Raw genomic sequence first — 12,800 nt, forward strand, 5'->3', positions numbered from 1 at the left:
AATGAATAATTATGGAATGTTTACATGATGTGGTGTTCCTGACACCTCCTCAAGTTTCCATGGCAACTAGGAACCACTGCCCCCCCACCCCCAACCCAACCCACAAGATGTTCTGTCTGTTGTGGCCAGCAGCTGTGCCATGTTGTGAATAAATAACACATGCCTGGCCTTGGAGACTGGAGTTACCCTACAGTCATCCCTGACGGGGCAGACTTAGTGAGGGGATGGGGGTGCAGCAGGCAGTAAGGTGTCTCTAATGCTTTGAATGCATCCACTTGCCTCAGCCCAGTGTCACCGGAGATAGGCCATGGGTCAGCCTTCATCCCAGTGGTCCCTCCTGGAGCCAGTAAGGAGACATCCCTGCTAAAGATATGCTCAATGTTTAATACACCCAAGCTTCAGTTCACTCCCCTTGAGCTTTTGTTTTCTCATCTGTTGAAGATACCCATGCCTGTCTCAATAACTTGTTATAAAGAAGAGATAAGATGACAACCAGGGCCAGGCGCTGTGGCTCACGCCTATAATCCCAGCACATTGGGAGGCTGAGGTGGGCAGATTACCTGAGGTCAAGAGTTCCAGACCAGCCTGGGCAACATGGTGAATCCCCATCTCTACTAAAAATACAAAAATTAGCCAGGTGTGGTGGCACGCAAGAGAATCTCTTGAATATAGGAGGTGGAGGTTGGAGCGAGATCATGCCATTGCACCCCAGCCTGGGCAACAGAGTGAGACTTTGTCTCAAAAAAAAAAAAAAAAAAAAAAAAAAAAAAGACACCCAGCATAGAAAAACATATCCTACCATAATGGCTAGCACTTAGTAGGTGCTTTAAAATGTCACATCTGGAAGGTTTGTTCTAAACATTTGTGCCTGCCCCCACAACAGAACCTTCTCTCCTCCCCAGCTCCGTGAATAGGTAGAAGGGCAGAAGCTCCAGTGGTCCTCTGGAAGTCAGAGAACCCAAATTAGAGGTCAATAACATCCTAGTGGATTGGGAGTAACCCTACAAACTGAGACTCCTGAGTTTTAGTTCTGGCAGTCCTAATGACTGGCGGTGGCGCCTTGGGCAAGGCGCTTGCCCTTTCTGATTCTCAGCATCTCTGTCTGGACTATGAGATGGAGTGGCCTAGACCAGAGGTTTTTCAAATAGTGTTCCACAGAAGCTTGGGTGCCTCAGGGGACTCTGTGGTAGGGAGAGGGATGAGACTGAATGGGTGGGGCTCTGGGCCCCTGAGCCTACTTTGATGGAATTTATATGTGCCAAGGCTTTAAAAAAATAGTTTGAGGTCAGGCACAGTGGCTCATGCCTGTAATCCCAACACTTTGGGATGCCAAGTCAGGTGGATCACCTGAGGTCAGGAGTTCGAGACAGGCCTGGCCAACATGGCAAAACCCCGTCTCTATTAAAAATACAAAAAATAATAATAATAATTAACCAGGTGTGGTGGCAGGCACTTGTAATTCCAGCTACTCAGGAGGCTGAGACAGGAGAATCACCTGAACCTGGGAGGCGGAGGTTGCAGTGAGCTGAGGTCATGCCATTGCCCTCCAGCCTGGGCAAGAGAGCGAGACTCTGTATAAAAAAAAAAAAATGTTTGAAAACTCTGACCTCATGCTTTTGGCTTTGATAGGGAAAGAGAGCTCCTTGGCAGCTTCCTCAGCCCCAAAGTGCATGAGTTCCCTGGCCTGGGAGCAGATACACCGAGAGAGGCACTGGATCCCAAAGGTACCCCAAAGCTCCATTTTCTCCCATACCACCCATCCTGAGCTGTCTTTCTGTCCCAGAACTCCTCCCTGACAGTTCCAACTGCCCAAAACCAGGCTACTTCCACCAGATGCCCTGAGGAACAGTATGGCAAGGGGCCCTGGGCAGAGAAGAGGCTGAGGAGGAGAAACAGACCCTGGCCATCTCTTTCCCTTAGGAGGTTACGACAGTTTCCAGTGGCCCAACCTCCCAGGGCGTTCTCCCAGAGCGTGGAGGGCGGGGGCCTAATCTGCATTTGGGACAAAGCCTACCCGGTGCTTGAGTGTTGTTGTCATGGAAACTCAGAAAGGTGTTATTAGCATCTTTTCAACTCGGTGGCCCTGTGTGGTCCGGTCCATGCAATCTTAGCAGTAGCACACCATCACCCTGGCAACCCATTAGCCTAGTGTTGTTACCATGGAAACTCCAGTAAGGTCGATCAGTCCGGGAAGTTCCCAGAGGAGACAGGCGCTGGGAGATCTGCCCAACAGTGCCCACTCTGAGGGTCTCCCAGCTGACAGTGACCTGCTCTGCTTACACTGACGGTAGTTTAGGATCTTTTCTGGAGCAAGCTCACAGTCCATGTGACAGGAAAGAATTTGGCCCTGCAGACTGGCAGGTCTATGCCTCGTTACCATGGAAATGCTGTTTGTCAGGATCTCAAAGCACAGTGCAAAACCAACTCTTCCAGCAGACTGAGGCTGGCAGGAAAGGAGGCTATGATCCTGTTCTTCATTCACATGCCCATTCATTCATTCGTTCATTCAGTATTTAGTGCACACTCATTAACACAGTGGTCACTGCGTATGTCCTGGGCTCTAACTGGAGCAAACAGGTGGGCTCACCAACTCTCTTCAGTTGAAAAGTATATTGAGGTGGAGGGGACCATCTTACTTCCTGTGTCAACCTCCATTGGAGGAAAAGGAGTTGACATACCCAAAGGAATGGGATCGGGGGTCTCTGTGTGTCAAGGGGTACACGGAGAATGCTTGCTTTCTGTAGCCTCCTGTTTTTCGCCTATCCCCTGCTTAAGCCTTCAGGAAACAGATCTTTGTGTGGTCTGAATCACCAAAGGCTTGGCCAGACATGCTAGAAGTTTCCAGCAGCCACAGCTATGTGAAGTTAGAATAGGCTACGTTGGGAAGTAATGAGTTCCCCATCACTGGAGATGTACAAGCAGAGGCAAAAAATCCTGCCCAGTGAGGGCCGTGTAGAGCCCACAGAGCACAGTGATTCAGAGCTCAGATTCTGGAGCCAGACAGCCAGACTTCAAATCTTGGCTCAGTTTACCAGCTGTGTGACTTTGGGCAATTCACTTAATCATACTGAGCCTTGATTTCCTCATCTGTAAATGGGAATGATAAGAGTTTCTACCTCATGGGCTTGTTGTGGGGATGGAATGAGTATAATATATAAAGCACTTAGAACAGTACATAACATATAATTGCTCAAGAAATGGTAGCTTGTATTATCCCTTGATGGCCCAACAAAGGTCCCTGCCAAGCTTGGGATTCTATATGACTATAGGTCACAAATCTTCCTGCACACGGAGAATCAGAAAGGGACTCTGGCAAGGGTAAGATTCTGTGCCGACCAGACAGCTGGCTGAGGGTAGCACCTCAGAGCTTTGAGCTCACCACTTGTGTGCTTCCAGCAATGGTTTTCCTTTCCAAGTACTTTTGGATCCAGTGTCTCAATTGGGTCTAAAGACAACAGCAAAGGGTACAGTTACCATCCCCTTGAGATAGATAGTGGAAAGTAAAGCTAAGAGGGGGAGAGTGGTTCACCTACCAAGTGGCACAACTGGGATGAAAGCTTCCTTTCTGTCACACCACCTCACAATCCCCAGGGGCGCCATAAGGGGAGGACAGCAGTTGGGAAGGGGCAAGTCATGGGCTGGGCGGAGGAGGAGCCCAGCATGACAGTAGCCTATGAAAATCAACTTTCCACTGTCTGCACTTCTGCAAGGAGGAGTTGAGGCCAAAGCCAGGGAGCAGAAGAGGGTATTTCCTAGAAATGCTGCGGGTGTGGCTGGTGTGCTCCACCCATGGGCAAAAGACAAGGCTCGGCCTGCGTGTGAGCACTCACTTGGAGCTGAACTTGGAGCCTCCAGAGCTCCCATCCCTCTGAGCTCACTCAGAAAGCTTTCCTTTTGGGCAAAGTCCAAGGGGGTCATTCAACTGTGATCTGACACTTCTGCTTTCAACCTAATAGCTCAAGTATTTAACGGATGGCTCATGGCCTCACCAAGGGCTTTTGCTTGCTGAGACTAGCAAGGTAGGCTAGTGTTTTCATGCCATTTGGAGGAGCAATGAGAAAGGATTGTTTAAAAAAAAACCTTGCCTGAGAACAAGAGTAACGCCCTAACTCGTGGCCTCATGAAGCTCCAGGTTAAAATGCACATGTCACCTGGGAGAATGGGAATTGGACAGGGGCAATAGTGAAAATCTTTAATAGCCAGCAAGGTCTGGACACCACCTGACTAGAATGTTTGCTGGCCAGAAACACGCTGTAGGGATGCACCAGCCCAGATAGTGGAAAACAGCAGCCCTGGATGTGGGCCGTGGCAAGGGCAGGGTGAAGGGAGGGTTTGCTCCTTGAGGCCTCTCCCATGAGCACACGCAGGAATCAGATCTGCCTGTGGCCACCAGAAGGTATGAGATTTCCCACAGCAGCTGTGGGGGGTGGGGCAGGGTTGGTGTACCTGGTAGGGAGAAAACTGGTGGGAACATGGGGTTCACTGAGGGAAGAGCTCCTTGGGACAGCTTGAGGGCCAGACAGCCTAGGACAGTCCTGTAAGGATGCAAATGGGGCCTGGCTTGGCCTTGGAGACCCAGATGCTGCCCTCTGCCCTCGCAGACTTCACTCCTGGTGCCTCTGGGTTGGCAACTCCTCTCCCTCTCTTAGTGAACAGGCATACGGACTATAATATGCTACACAGTGCGGAGCAAATATGCATACCCATTCGGTGTTCACACAAGCACGTGCATGGAGCCCACGTATGCCCATGACCTGTAGAGGCACCCTCTCACCCTCTCAAGTCAGGGGGGCACACCCGCAAAATTGTTCAGACTCAGAATCTTGGAGTAGAAGCAATTTTAGAGCTGCCCCCCTTAAAAAAAGTCGTCTTTGATTAACACCAGTCAGCCACTCCTCTACACACACTTTGGCCTTTGCTCGTTCTCACACCTCCTGCCGAACAGGAAAGAGGAGATGACCTCGGGAACTTTCTTATAATGGCCTGTGCCTAGACTTGGCGCAAGCCCCAAGAAGTCCCTGCAGTTCCAGAACTGAGCCAGCAGGGGGCAGCCTCTCATGATACACTGGGTTTCCCCCAAAGAATAAGCAGGCTTGGAGGAAAAAGGGAGGCCGAGCGCGAAGAAAGGGAAACATATAAGAAGTTTCCAAAGTGTCAGGCCATCAAGCTGACCCAGATGCATGTAGCCAGCCACTCCTGTGGGTGGGGAATTCTCAACGCCTCATATTCAGCTGGTGAATTTGATAGAGTCTGGGCAAGTTATCGGAAGAGGATGTCTTAGTGACCATAGTACATCCTGCTTGCCCAGCCTAGAGCCACAGAGGAAATCAGCCAGCACACAGGAGTTCAGCGAAATCTCTCATTCTGCAAGTCACAGACTCTCTCAGGGCCTGCCTGCTTCGTTGTCTGTGAAATGGGTTTAACAATAAACCACATCTGCTTCCTCCCACCTTGGTGCTTTGGACACAAGCCCTGTGCTCCCTCTGCTGAGACCTCCTTTCTCCAGCTTAACCCCTGCTCACTCCTGAGGTGTCAGCTCCCACTTTACCTCCAGGAAGCTTTCGCTGACCCCAGATGGTGCACTCAGTGATAAACTTCCTAGAGGCCTGTTTTTCGCCTCCGGGGCCCTTGCCACAGTTCCTGGTTAGACATTCGGTTTTGATTTTTGAATAACATCTGTTTCCCTCTCCAGGTTATAAGGAATGTGGTACAAAGTAGGCCCTCAATAAACATTCAGTGAATGCTGAGAAATGAATTCCCATAGCCCCTTTACAGATCAAAAAGCACTTTCACATGCAAACAGGGTGGTCTTCATGGCACCCGCTAAGAAAGGTGGGTTTTTTTCCCCCTGTTACACGCACAGCACTCTCTACCGCACCAAACATTTTAACTTCAGAAACTTCAGTCACTAGAAGCCCGAGAGGGAGCCGGAGATTCTTACTTCCATTTTAGAAAAGCTAAAGCTGAGGCCCAGAAAGGTGAAGTGACTGACCCAGGCTTGGAACTTGGAGGAGTCAGGATGTTTAAGTCTCTGCATCCCGTGCTGGAAGGTATGATCATTATATTCCCTTGTTATCACTGTCAGCATCATCACCTCCATCGTGGCTATGGCCATGCCTAGTCTGGCCAGGAAGTGTACGGTTGGCGAGCACAAGGGCTTTTGGAGGTGGCGGGGAGAAGTCTGGGTTCCAATTCTAGCCTCACCTGCAGGTGACCTTCAGGGCTAGGAGAGCATCCAGGGAGGCTTTATGGGGGGAGGCAAGCCTTGGCTAGAAGTTGGAGGACCCAGAGAATTGGAGGAAGGTGGAGAACCTGGGAAGGGAAGTCTGGGGAAACTAGAAGAGCACCGGAAGTGGGGTTTGGGTGACTTAGGCTGCGGCTTTCCCTGCTTCTGCTTCCTAAAAGATGGGCATGAAGCTCCCTCCCTTGCAGGTCCTGCTGAAGCCAGTGCCCAGGCTGAAGGCCAGGGGAACATCCCTGGGGTTGCAGGGGAGAGGTACAGAGGGCACTGTGGCTACAACAGCTAGTGAGGGCTGTCACACCCTCACCACACACCTCCTTTCAGTGGCGCCTCCCAGAGGAAAGGTGAGGACCGAGTCTTTCTCCACTGTTCCTCCTCCACTGTCCCTTGCATGCTGTCCTGCACAGATTAGGCGTTTTTGTTGTTGTTGTTGTTGTTGTTGTTGTTGTGTTTGTTTGAGACGGAGTCTCGCTCTGTCATCCAGGCTGGAGTGTAGTGGCACAACCTCCACCTCCCAGGTTCGAGGGATTCACCCGCCTCAGCCTCCTGAGTAGCTGGGACTACAGGTGCCCACCACCATGCCCAGCTAATTTTTGTATTTTTACTAGAGACGGGTTTTTGCCATGTTGGTCAGGCTAGTCTAGAACTCCTGACCTCAGATGATCTGCCCACTTCGGCCTCCCAAACTGCTGGGATTACAGGTGTGAGCCATCGTGCCTGGCCAAGGGTAGGTGTTTTTTAGCTGATTGTCCGGGAGACTGATTATTTGGGGTAGGGGTAGGCCAAAGAGCTCTTTCTAGGCTTGAGTTCTAAAAGTTTGGGCATAGATTGAGAGAAGGGGAGCTCCTTTTGAAACTTACACAAGGCCTGGGACCTAAAACTTGACAGGCAATTTGGGAGTGGGAATGGGGGTGGGGCAGGCTGTGGAGCTGAGCTGGGGAGTAGCCCAGAGTAGAGGGAAGGAGGAAAGAGGATAATCAGATCAGAAGATCTCTGCGGTGCTGGAGGTGGAAGGGGTGGTGTGGTGAGATCCCCTCCTCCATCCCCCTGCACTCCTCACTGGGACCTTTTTTCTCCCTGCTTTGTTTATCCTCCCTTATCTTTCCATATCCCTCACATCTGAGGAGTTGGGAATTTCCAAAGGAGAGAGGAACTCCAGGCTTCCAGAAAGTTCAGGAGCCTAGAGACATGGGGGATGAAACCCCCCATAACATATGCCAAAGTCACCAGCCTCTATCCCTACACCTGCTGGAGAGGGAGCCAGAGATGTCTCTGCCTAGAAGGAAAAAGGGGCACCCTCTTCCCAGCAGGCCTCCCACAGCCCCTAAATCACAAGCAGTTCTGTTGCCCTGGGACTGAGGGTGCCAAAGCGAAGCCCATCCCCTACAGACGAGAGGTGACTGCAGCCCTGGAGGGAATGATTGGCATTTCAGCAGTGCCTTTGCCTTCCTTTAAAGCAATGCCACCTTGTTTCTCTCAGTTCGTTTGCACATACCACAGAAGATCTTTAGACTAATGGCTTAGCCTCTGAGTGCCTCAGTTTCCTCAGCTATAAAATGGGATTGTGATGGGAACTGAATAAGTCAGGACAGGTGAAGCTCCTCAGTGCTTGGCACATGAGAAGCACTCTATATGAGCTTCCTAGGACTATCTAGCTATGTTCTTTTAAGAGTTCACTTACCCTTTCTGAGTCCCACTTTCTTCATTTGTAAAAATAACAGGGCTTAGGGTACTGAATGATCTGTCAGACTCAAGTCAGCTCTGCCCTTCTATGATTCTGTGTGTTTAAGGTAGGGAAAGCAGAGATTGTCATCCTATGAAAATAGATGAGGGAGAACCAGGACCCCTAATAGATGAACAGACCTGCCTGGAGTCGCACAGCCAGTTACTGGCCAAGCTGGGGTTAGGATCCAGAGCTCAGAACCCCAAGTTTCACACCACCTGGCTAGCTCTACAGCAGTGTGCCAATTTTTTAACACTCAGAGAAGATCAGAAAGCATTTAATTTGTGCAAAGGGGGAAGTATGGAATGGAGGTTCCAGCAGCCACTGGGGTTATGGAAAGCTTGTGCAACCCACGTAACCCAGCAGTGGACTCCCTCATTGGCTTAGGTTCCCATTTTCCTGCCATATGCCCAGTTCTTCTCCCAGAGCTCCTCCCTACAGGTCCCTGGGTCAGGTCCTGAATTGCCTCTGGAGAGCAGCCTGAATCACCCCCCACCGTTAGCTGGGACCCCAACAAAGCCCTAGTCACAAGCAGGTGCTTCACATCTACCCACCCAGGTGTCCTGGGCAGGTGAGTAGGCTGAGGCCCAGAAAGGGCCAAGGAAAGACTTTGCTAAGCTACCCAGAAAGCCCTGGGTAGAAGCAGATTCAGGACTGGAACCCAGGTTTCTGAGCCCCTGGCCTTGTGCAGAAAGGAACCCCAACCGCCAAGCAGGTGTCCTGAAACAGGTGCCTGGCTCCAGACTTCCAGACAGATCAGATGTTAATGGTGAGCACTTAACACCTTTGGAGAGGCCTCCTGGGCTGCTGCCTAAGCTAAGCTTCTACAAAGAAAAATGCCGAGGACCAAATCTGTCCCTGGGGAGGCCCTGTAGGTTATCTGGGAGACTAGAAAATTCCAGTGGCTGAGGCACACTCATGGTGGGAAAGAGGACCCATAGCAGGAGCAAGGAAGCTGTCATAGTTTGTTTTCTGTAGCCACAGACTGGGTAACTTATAAAGAAAAAAACTTTATTTAGCTCACAGCTCTGGAGGCTGGGAAGGCCAAGAGCGTGGCACTGGCATCTGGTGAGGGCCTTTTTGCAAATCATAACATGGTAAAATGGCATCACATGGCAAGAGGGCAAGAGTGTGCCAGCTCAGGTCTCTCTTCCTCTTCTTATAAAGCCCCCAGTTCCATCATAGGGGCACAATCCTGATGACTTTATTTAATTTTAATTACCTACCAAAGGCCCCACCTCCAAATACCATCAACATATGAATTTAGGGATTAAGTTTCCAAAATATGAATTTGAAGGGTTCATTCAAACCATAGCAGCAGCTGACCTGAGCCGGGGACAGACCCAGGTTTGAGGCTCTACTCACCCATGAGTGGCTCTGTGAATTTGAACAAGTGACCTCACCTCCATGAGCCTGATTTTTCATCTATAAATTGGAGATAATGATGGCTGCCCTGTCCAGTTCTCAGGGCTAGAATGAGGCTTAGCAGAGATAATAATAGCTCCCACTTAGTGAGCTCGTAACATGGGCCAGGCACTGTGCCAAACACTTTCCCTGCATCATCACAGTCAATCCTGACCACAGTGCTATAAAGTGGGCAGCAGCATCCTGCCCAAAGCAGAAACATGGGCTCATCCAGATCAAGACCCTTGCTGCAAGGTCACACAGGTGAGTAAATGGCGGTGCCAGGATTTGAACCTTATCTGACTCCAGACTTCTCCTTCCACTGGAATCACTCTGTCAGTATGATTATTATCAGAGGCCATCTCATAACCAGTGTATTAAATCACTTAATTCTACACTTTGCTGCAGAATGTAAGTCTTCCCCTTGTGCTCCAGGCAAGGGTTCAGGGGCTGAGTTGAAGGGCTTGCTGATGCTTCATTTGAGACAGAGCTGGGCAAACTATGCCCTGCCACCTGCTTTTATAAAGTTTTTTTTTTTTTTTTTAACACAGTCATGTCCATTGGTGTATATATTGTGTATGGCTGCTTCTGCACATGCCAGAAACTTTACCTGGGTCATCACAGTCAATTCCGACCACAGTGCTAAAAAGTAGGCAGCAGCATCAAACTCAAAGAGGTTTGAGTTGGGATAGAGACCATATGGCTCAAAAAGTCAAGAAAACTATCTGGCTCTTTACAGAAAAAGTCTGTTGGCAGCTGATTTGAAACATTCAAGGAAGTGTCCTGGATGCGACTTGGACTTTTGGCTGAAGTCCAAGACAGCGGCAAGGGGTGTCCCTTGCTGGGCTCCTTCTCTGAGCACTGGCCAGTACATAGGAAAAGCTGGATTTTCAAAGGAGTCCTAGAGAAGAAGCCTTCCTTTGGAGAGTTACCGAGAAATGCTGGCTAAGTCAGCGGCCCTTCTCAAGCCGGGAGAGGAAGACATTGAGTAAATCTCTGCCATCTCCTCTGGCAGTTAGCTGGCACAGGCACACTCTGGTCAGAAAGAAACTTTGGATTGAGACATTTCAGTTGAATAACCTTTAGGCTTGGAGAATTGAATTCTGTAAGGACCTCAGAATGGCTGCTCAGGCCAGGCCTCATGGTTCCCTAAATGCAGAGGAGCCCAGCCCCTACAAGGGGTACCGAGCCAGCCAGGCCTACGGGAGAGTCTGAAATGTTAGATTTCTAAGCAGTTATGGCTCATTTTACACCACACCTGGGGTCCTGAAAAGCTGTGTGTGGTCTGAGTCTGTTTGCCTCCCTAATCTCTGTCATTTCAGAGGCTGCCTAATTCCGGATGGATTTGAAAGAGTGTAGGTTTTCAGGTTCTCTGCCCCCACTCGTCAACCTCTCAGCTCAGGACCTCCAGTCCAGCAACAATCAGTTAAGTGAACTCCTATTTCTTTTCCTAAGCTCTGCATTTTGAAAAACAATGCCCTACTCTGCTTCTGTTGTATTTATTTGGTCAAGATATCTCCAAAGGGTAGTAGCAACGCATATCATATGTCCAGCCTTCTTTTGGTTTGAGGTCTAATTATCTTTACAGAAGCCACCAATTTTATTTTCCTTATCCCCTGCCCCAAGGAGGTCACACTTGCATCCACCCAGTAGTATCCAGTGGACTACATATGTTCCATGGACCCTGGTGGCTGCTCCCCCTTCCTTGTCCCCGCCGTCACTGCCCATCATCCTTTCGCCAACTTAACCAAATGCTATTGTGCCTTCTAGGGCCTGTTTTTATCACACTTTTATTAGCTTTCCCTGATCCCACCAGTCCATAGCGTGCCATCTTGTACTACGAATTCGTATTGTATTTACTAAGAATATCAAACACAGCTGGGCGTGGTGATTCATGCTTGTAATCCCAGCACTTTGGGAAGCCGAGGCAGGCGGATTACTTGAGGTCAGGAGTTCAAGACTAGCCTGGCTAACCTGGTGAAACCCTGTCTCTACTAAAAAATAATAAATAAATAAATAAATAAATAAATATACAAAAAATTAGCTAGGCGTGGTGGCGGGTGCGTGTAATCCCAGCTACTTGGGAGGGTGAGGCAGGAGAATCATTGGAACCCGGGAGGTGGAGGTTGCAGTGAGCCGAGATCATGCCACTGGCTTCCCTCCAGCCTGGGAGACAGAGCGAGACTCTGTCTTGGGGGGGAAAAAAAAAAAAAAGAATATCAAACACGTTTTGTATCTAATTCTTCTTTCTAGTTAGGGGACCTTCTGTAGTACTGTAGAAAGAGTTTGCCTTGTGGAATTTGAAGACCAGATTCTAGATTCACTTATCTAATTCACTGTACACTTATGGGTCGGTATTAAGTTGTCCTGCCCCATGCTCCACCCGCTTCTCCTTGCTTTCACGTGAATTTAGAACTTTGGGGATGATTAGGGAGGTTACAGACTAATCAGCATAAAGTCAGTCCACCTGAAACCTCTGCCTAAAACCAGTTCCTCTGATGACCTGTTTGCCTAAAAGTCAAACTAGTAATTTTTAACTAAGGCATTTTGCACCAGTTTTCCCAAGAGGCACTTCCAACGTAACATGATTTTTTTTTTTTTTTTTTTTTTCAGATGGAGTCTGGCTCTGTCACCCAGGCTGGAGTACAGTGGCGTGATCTCAGCTCACTGCAACCTCTGCCTCCTGAGTTTAAGCGATTCTCTGGCCTCAGCCTCCCGAGTAGCTGGGATTACAGGCGCCCGCCACCATACCCAGCTAATCTTTGTATTTTTAGTAGAGACGGAGTTTCACATGTTGGCCAGGCTGGTCTCAAACTCCTAACCTCAAGTGATCTGCCCGCCTCGGCCTCCCAAAGTGCTGGGATTACAGGTGTGAGCCACTGCACCCAGCTGTAACACTGCATTTTTAAATCACTATCACAACTTGCAGCATTTTGTCAATAATGAGATTGTTTTGTATGCTTGGGGGTGACTTTTTCTATTTTCTCTCCTATTGAACATTTTTATGACTTTTTAGGGAGTTTGTGTGAAGGCCCTTTCTTTAAAATTGTATATTTCTAGCACTAAATATTTGTCAAATCTATAGGATTTCCCATGAGATTTATCAAATGAACCCATTTCGATCCCTCCTCTCTGCTTCTCACTGAGTTTTGCTTTGTAATGTGTATGCATGTGTGCACCTAATGGGTTTATTAACCAAATTAGCATGTACCCAATGTTCCCTTCTGTTATGCAAGATATTGGCATTTTGACAACAAGCATGAAGTGAGACAGATGGGGCAGAATTATATTCAACTCTTTGCATTTTATTATTCAGGCTATCTCATTTATCAAGCAACTCCACTTTGTGAAACATAAAATGATACAAACAGTCATTATCAAATGTATTTATTACTGAAAACATAACATTTTTCAAGAAAGGCAAACTGGCTA

General features: G+C 48.9%; 1 long non-coding RNA gene across 1 annotated transcript in view; it reads right to left on the bottom strand.

The window, feature by feature from the left end:
- The window catches only part of LOC126946807 (uncharacterized), a 343,776-nt gene that overhangs the window by 296,044 nt on the left and 34,932 nt on the right, over positions 1-12,800 (bottom strand). The gene's annotated exons all lie outside the window — the stretch shown is intronic.

Source organism: Macaca thibetana, chromosome X (genome assembly GCF_024542745.1).
Source record: "Macaca thibetana thibetana isolate TM-01 chromosome X, ASM2454274v1, whole genome shotgun sequence".
Taxonomy (NCBI): domain Eukaryota; kingdom Metazoa; phylum Chordata; class Mammalia; order Primates; family Cercopithecidae; genus Macaca; species Macaca thibetana.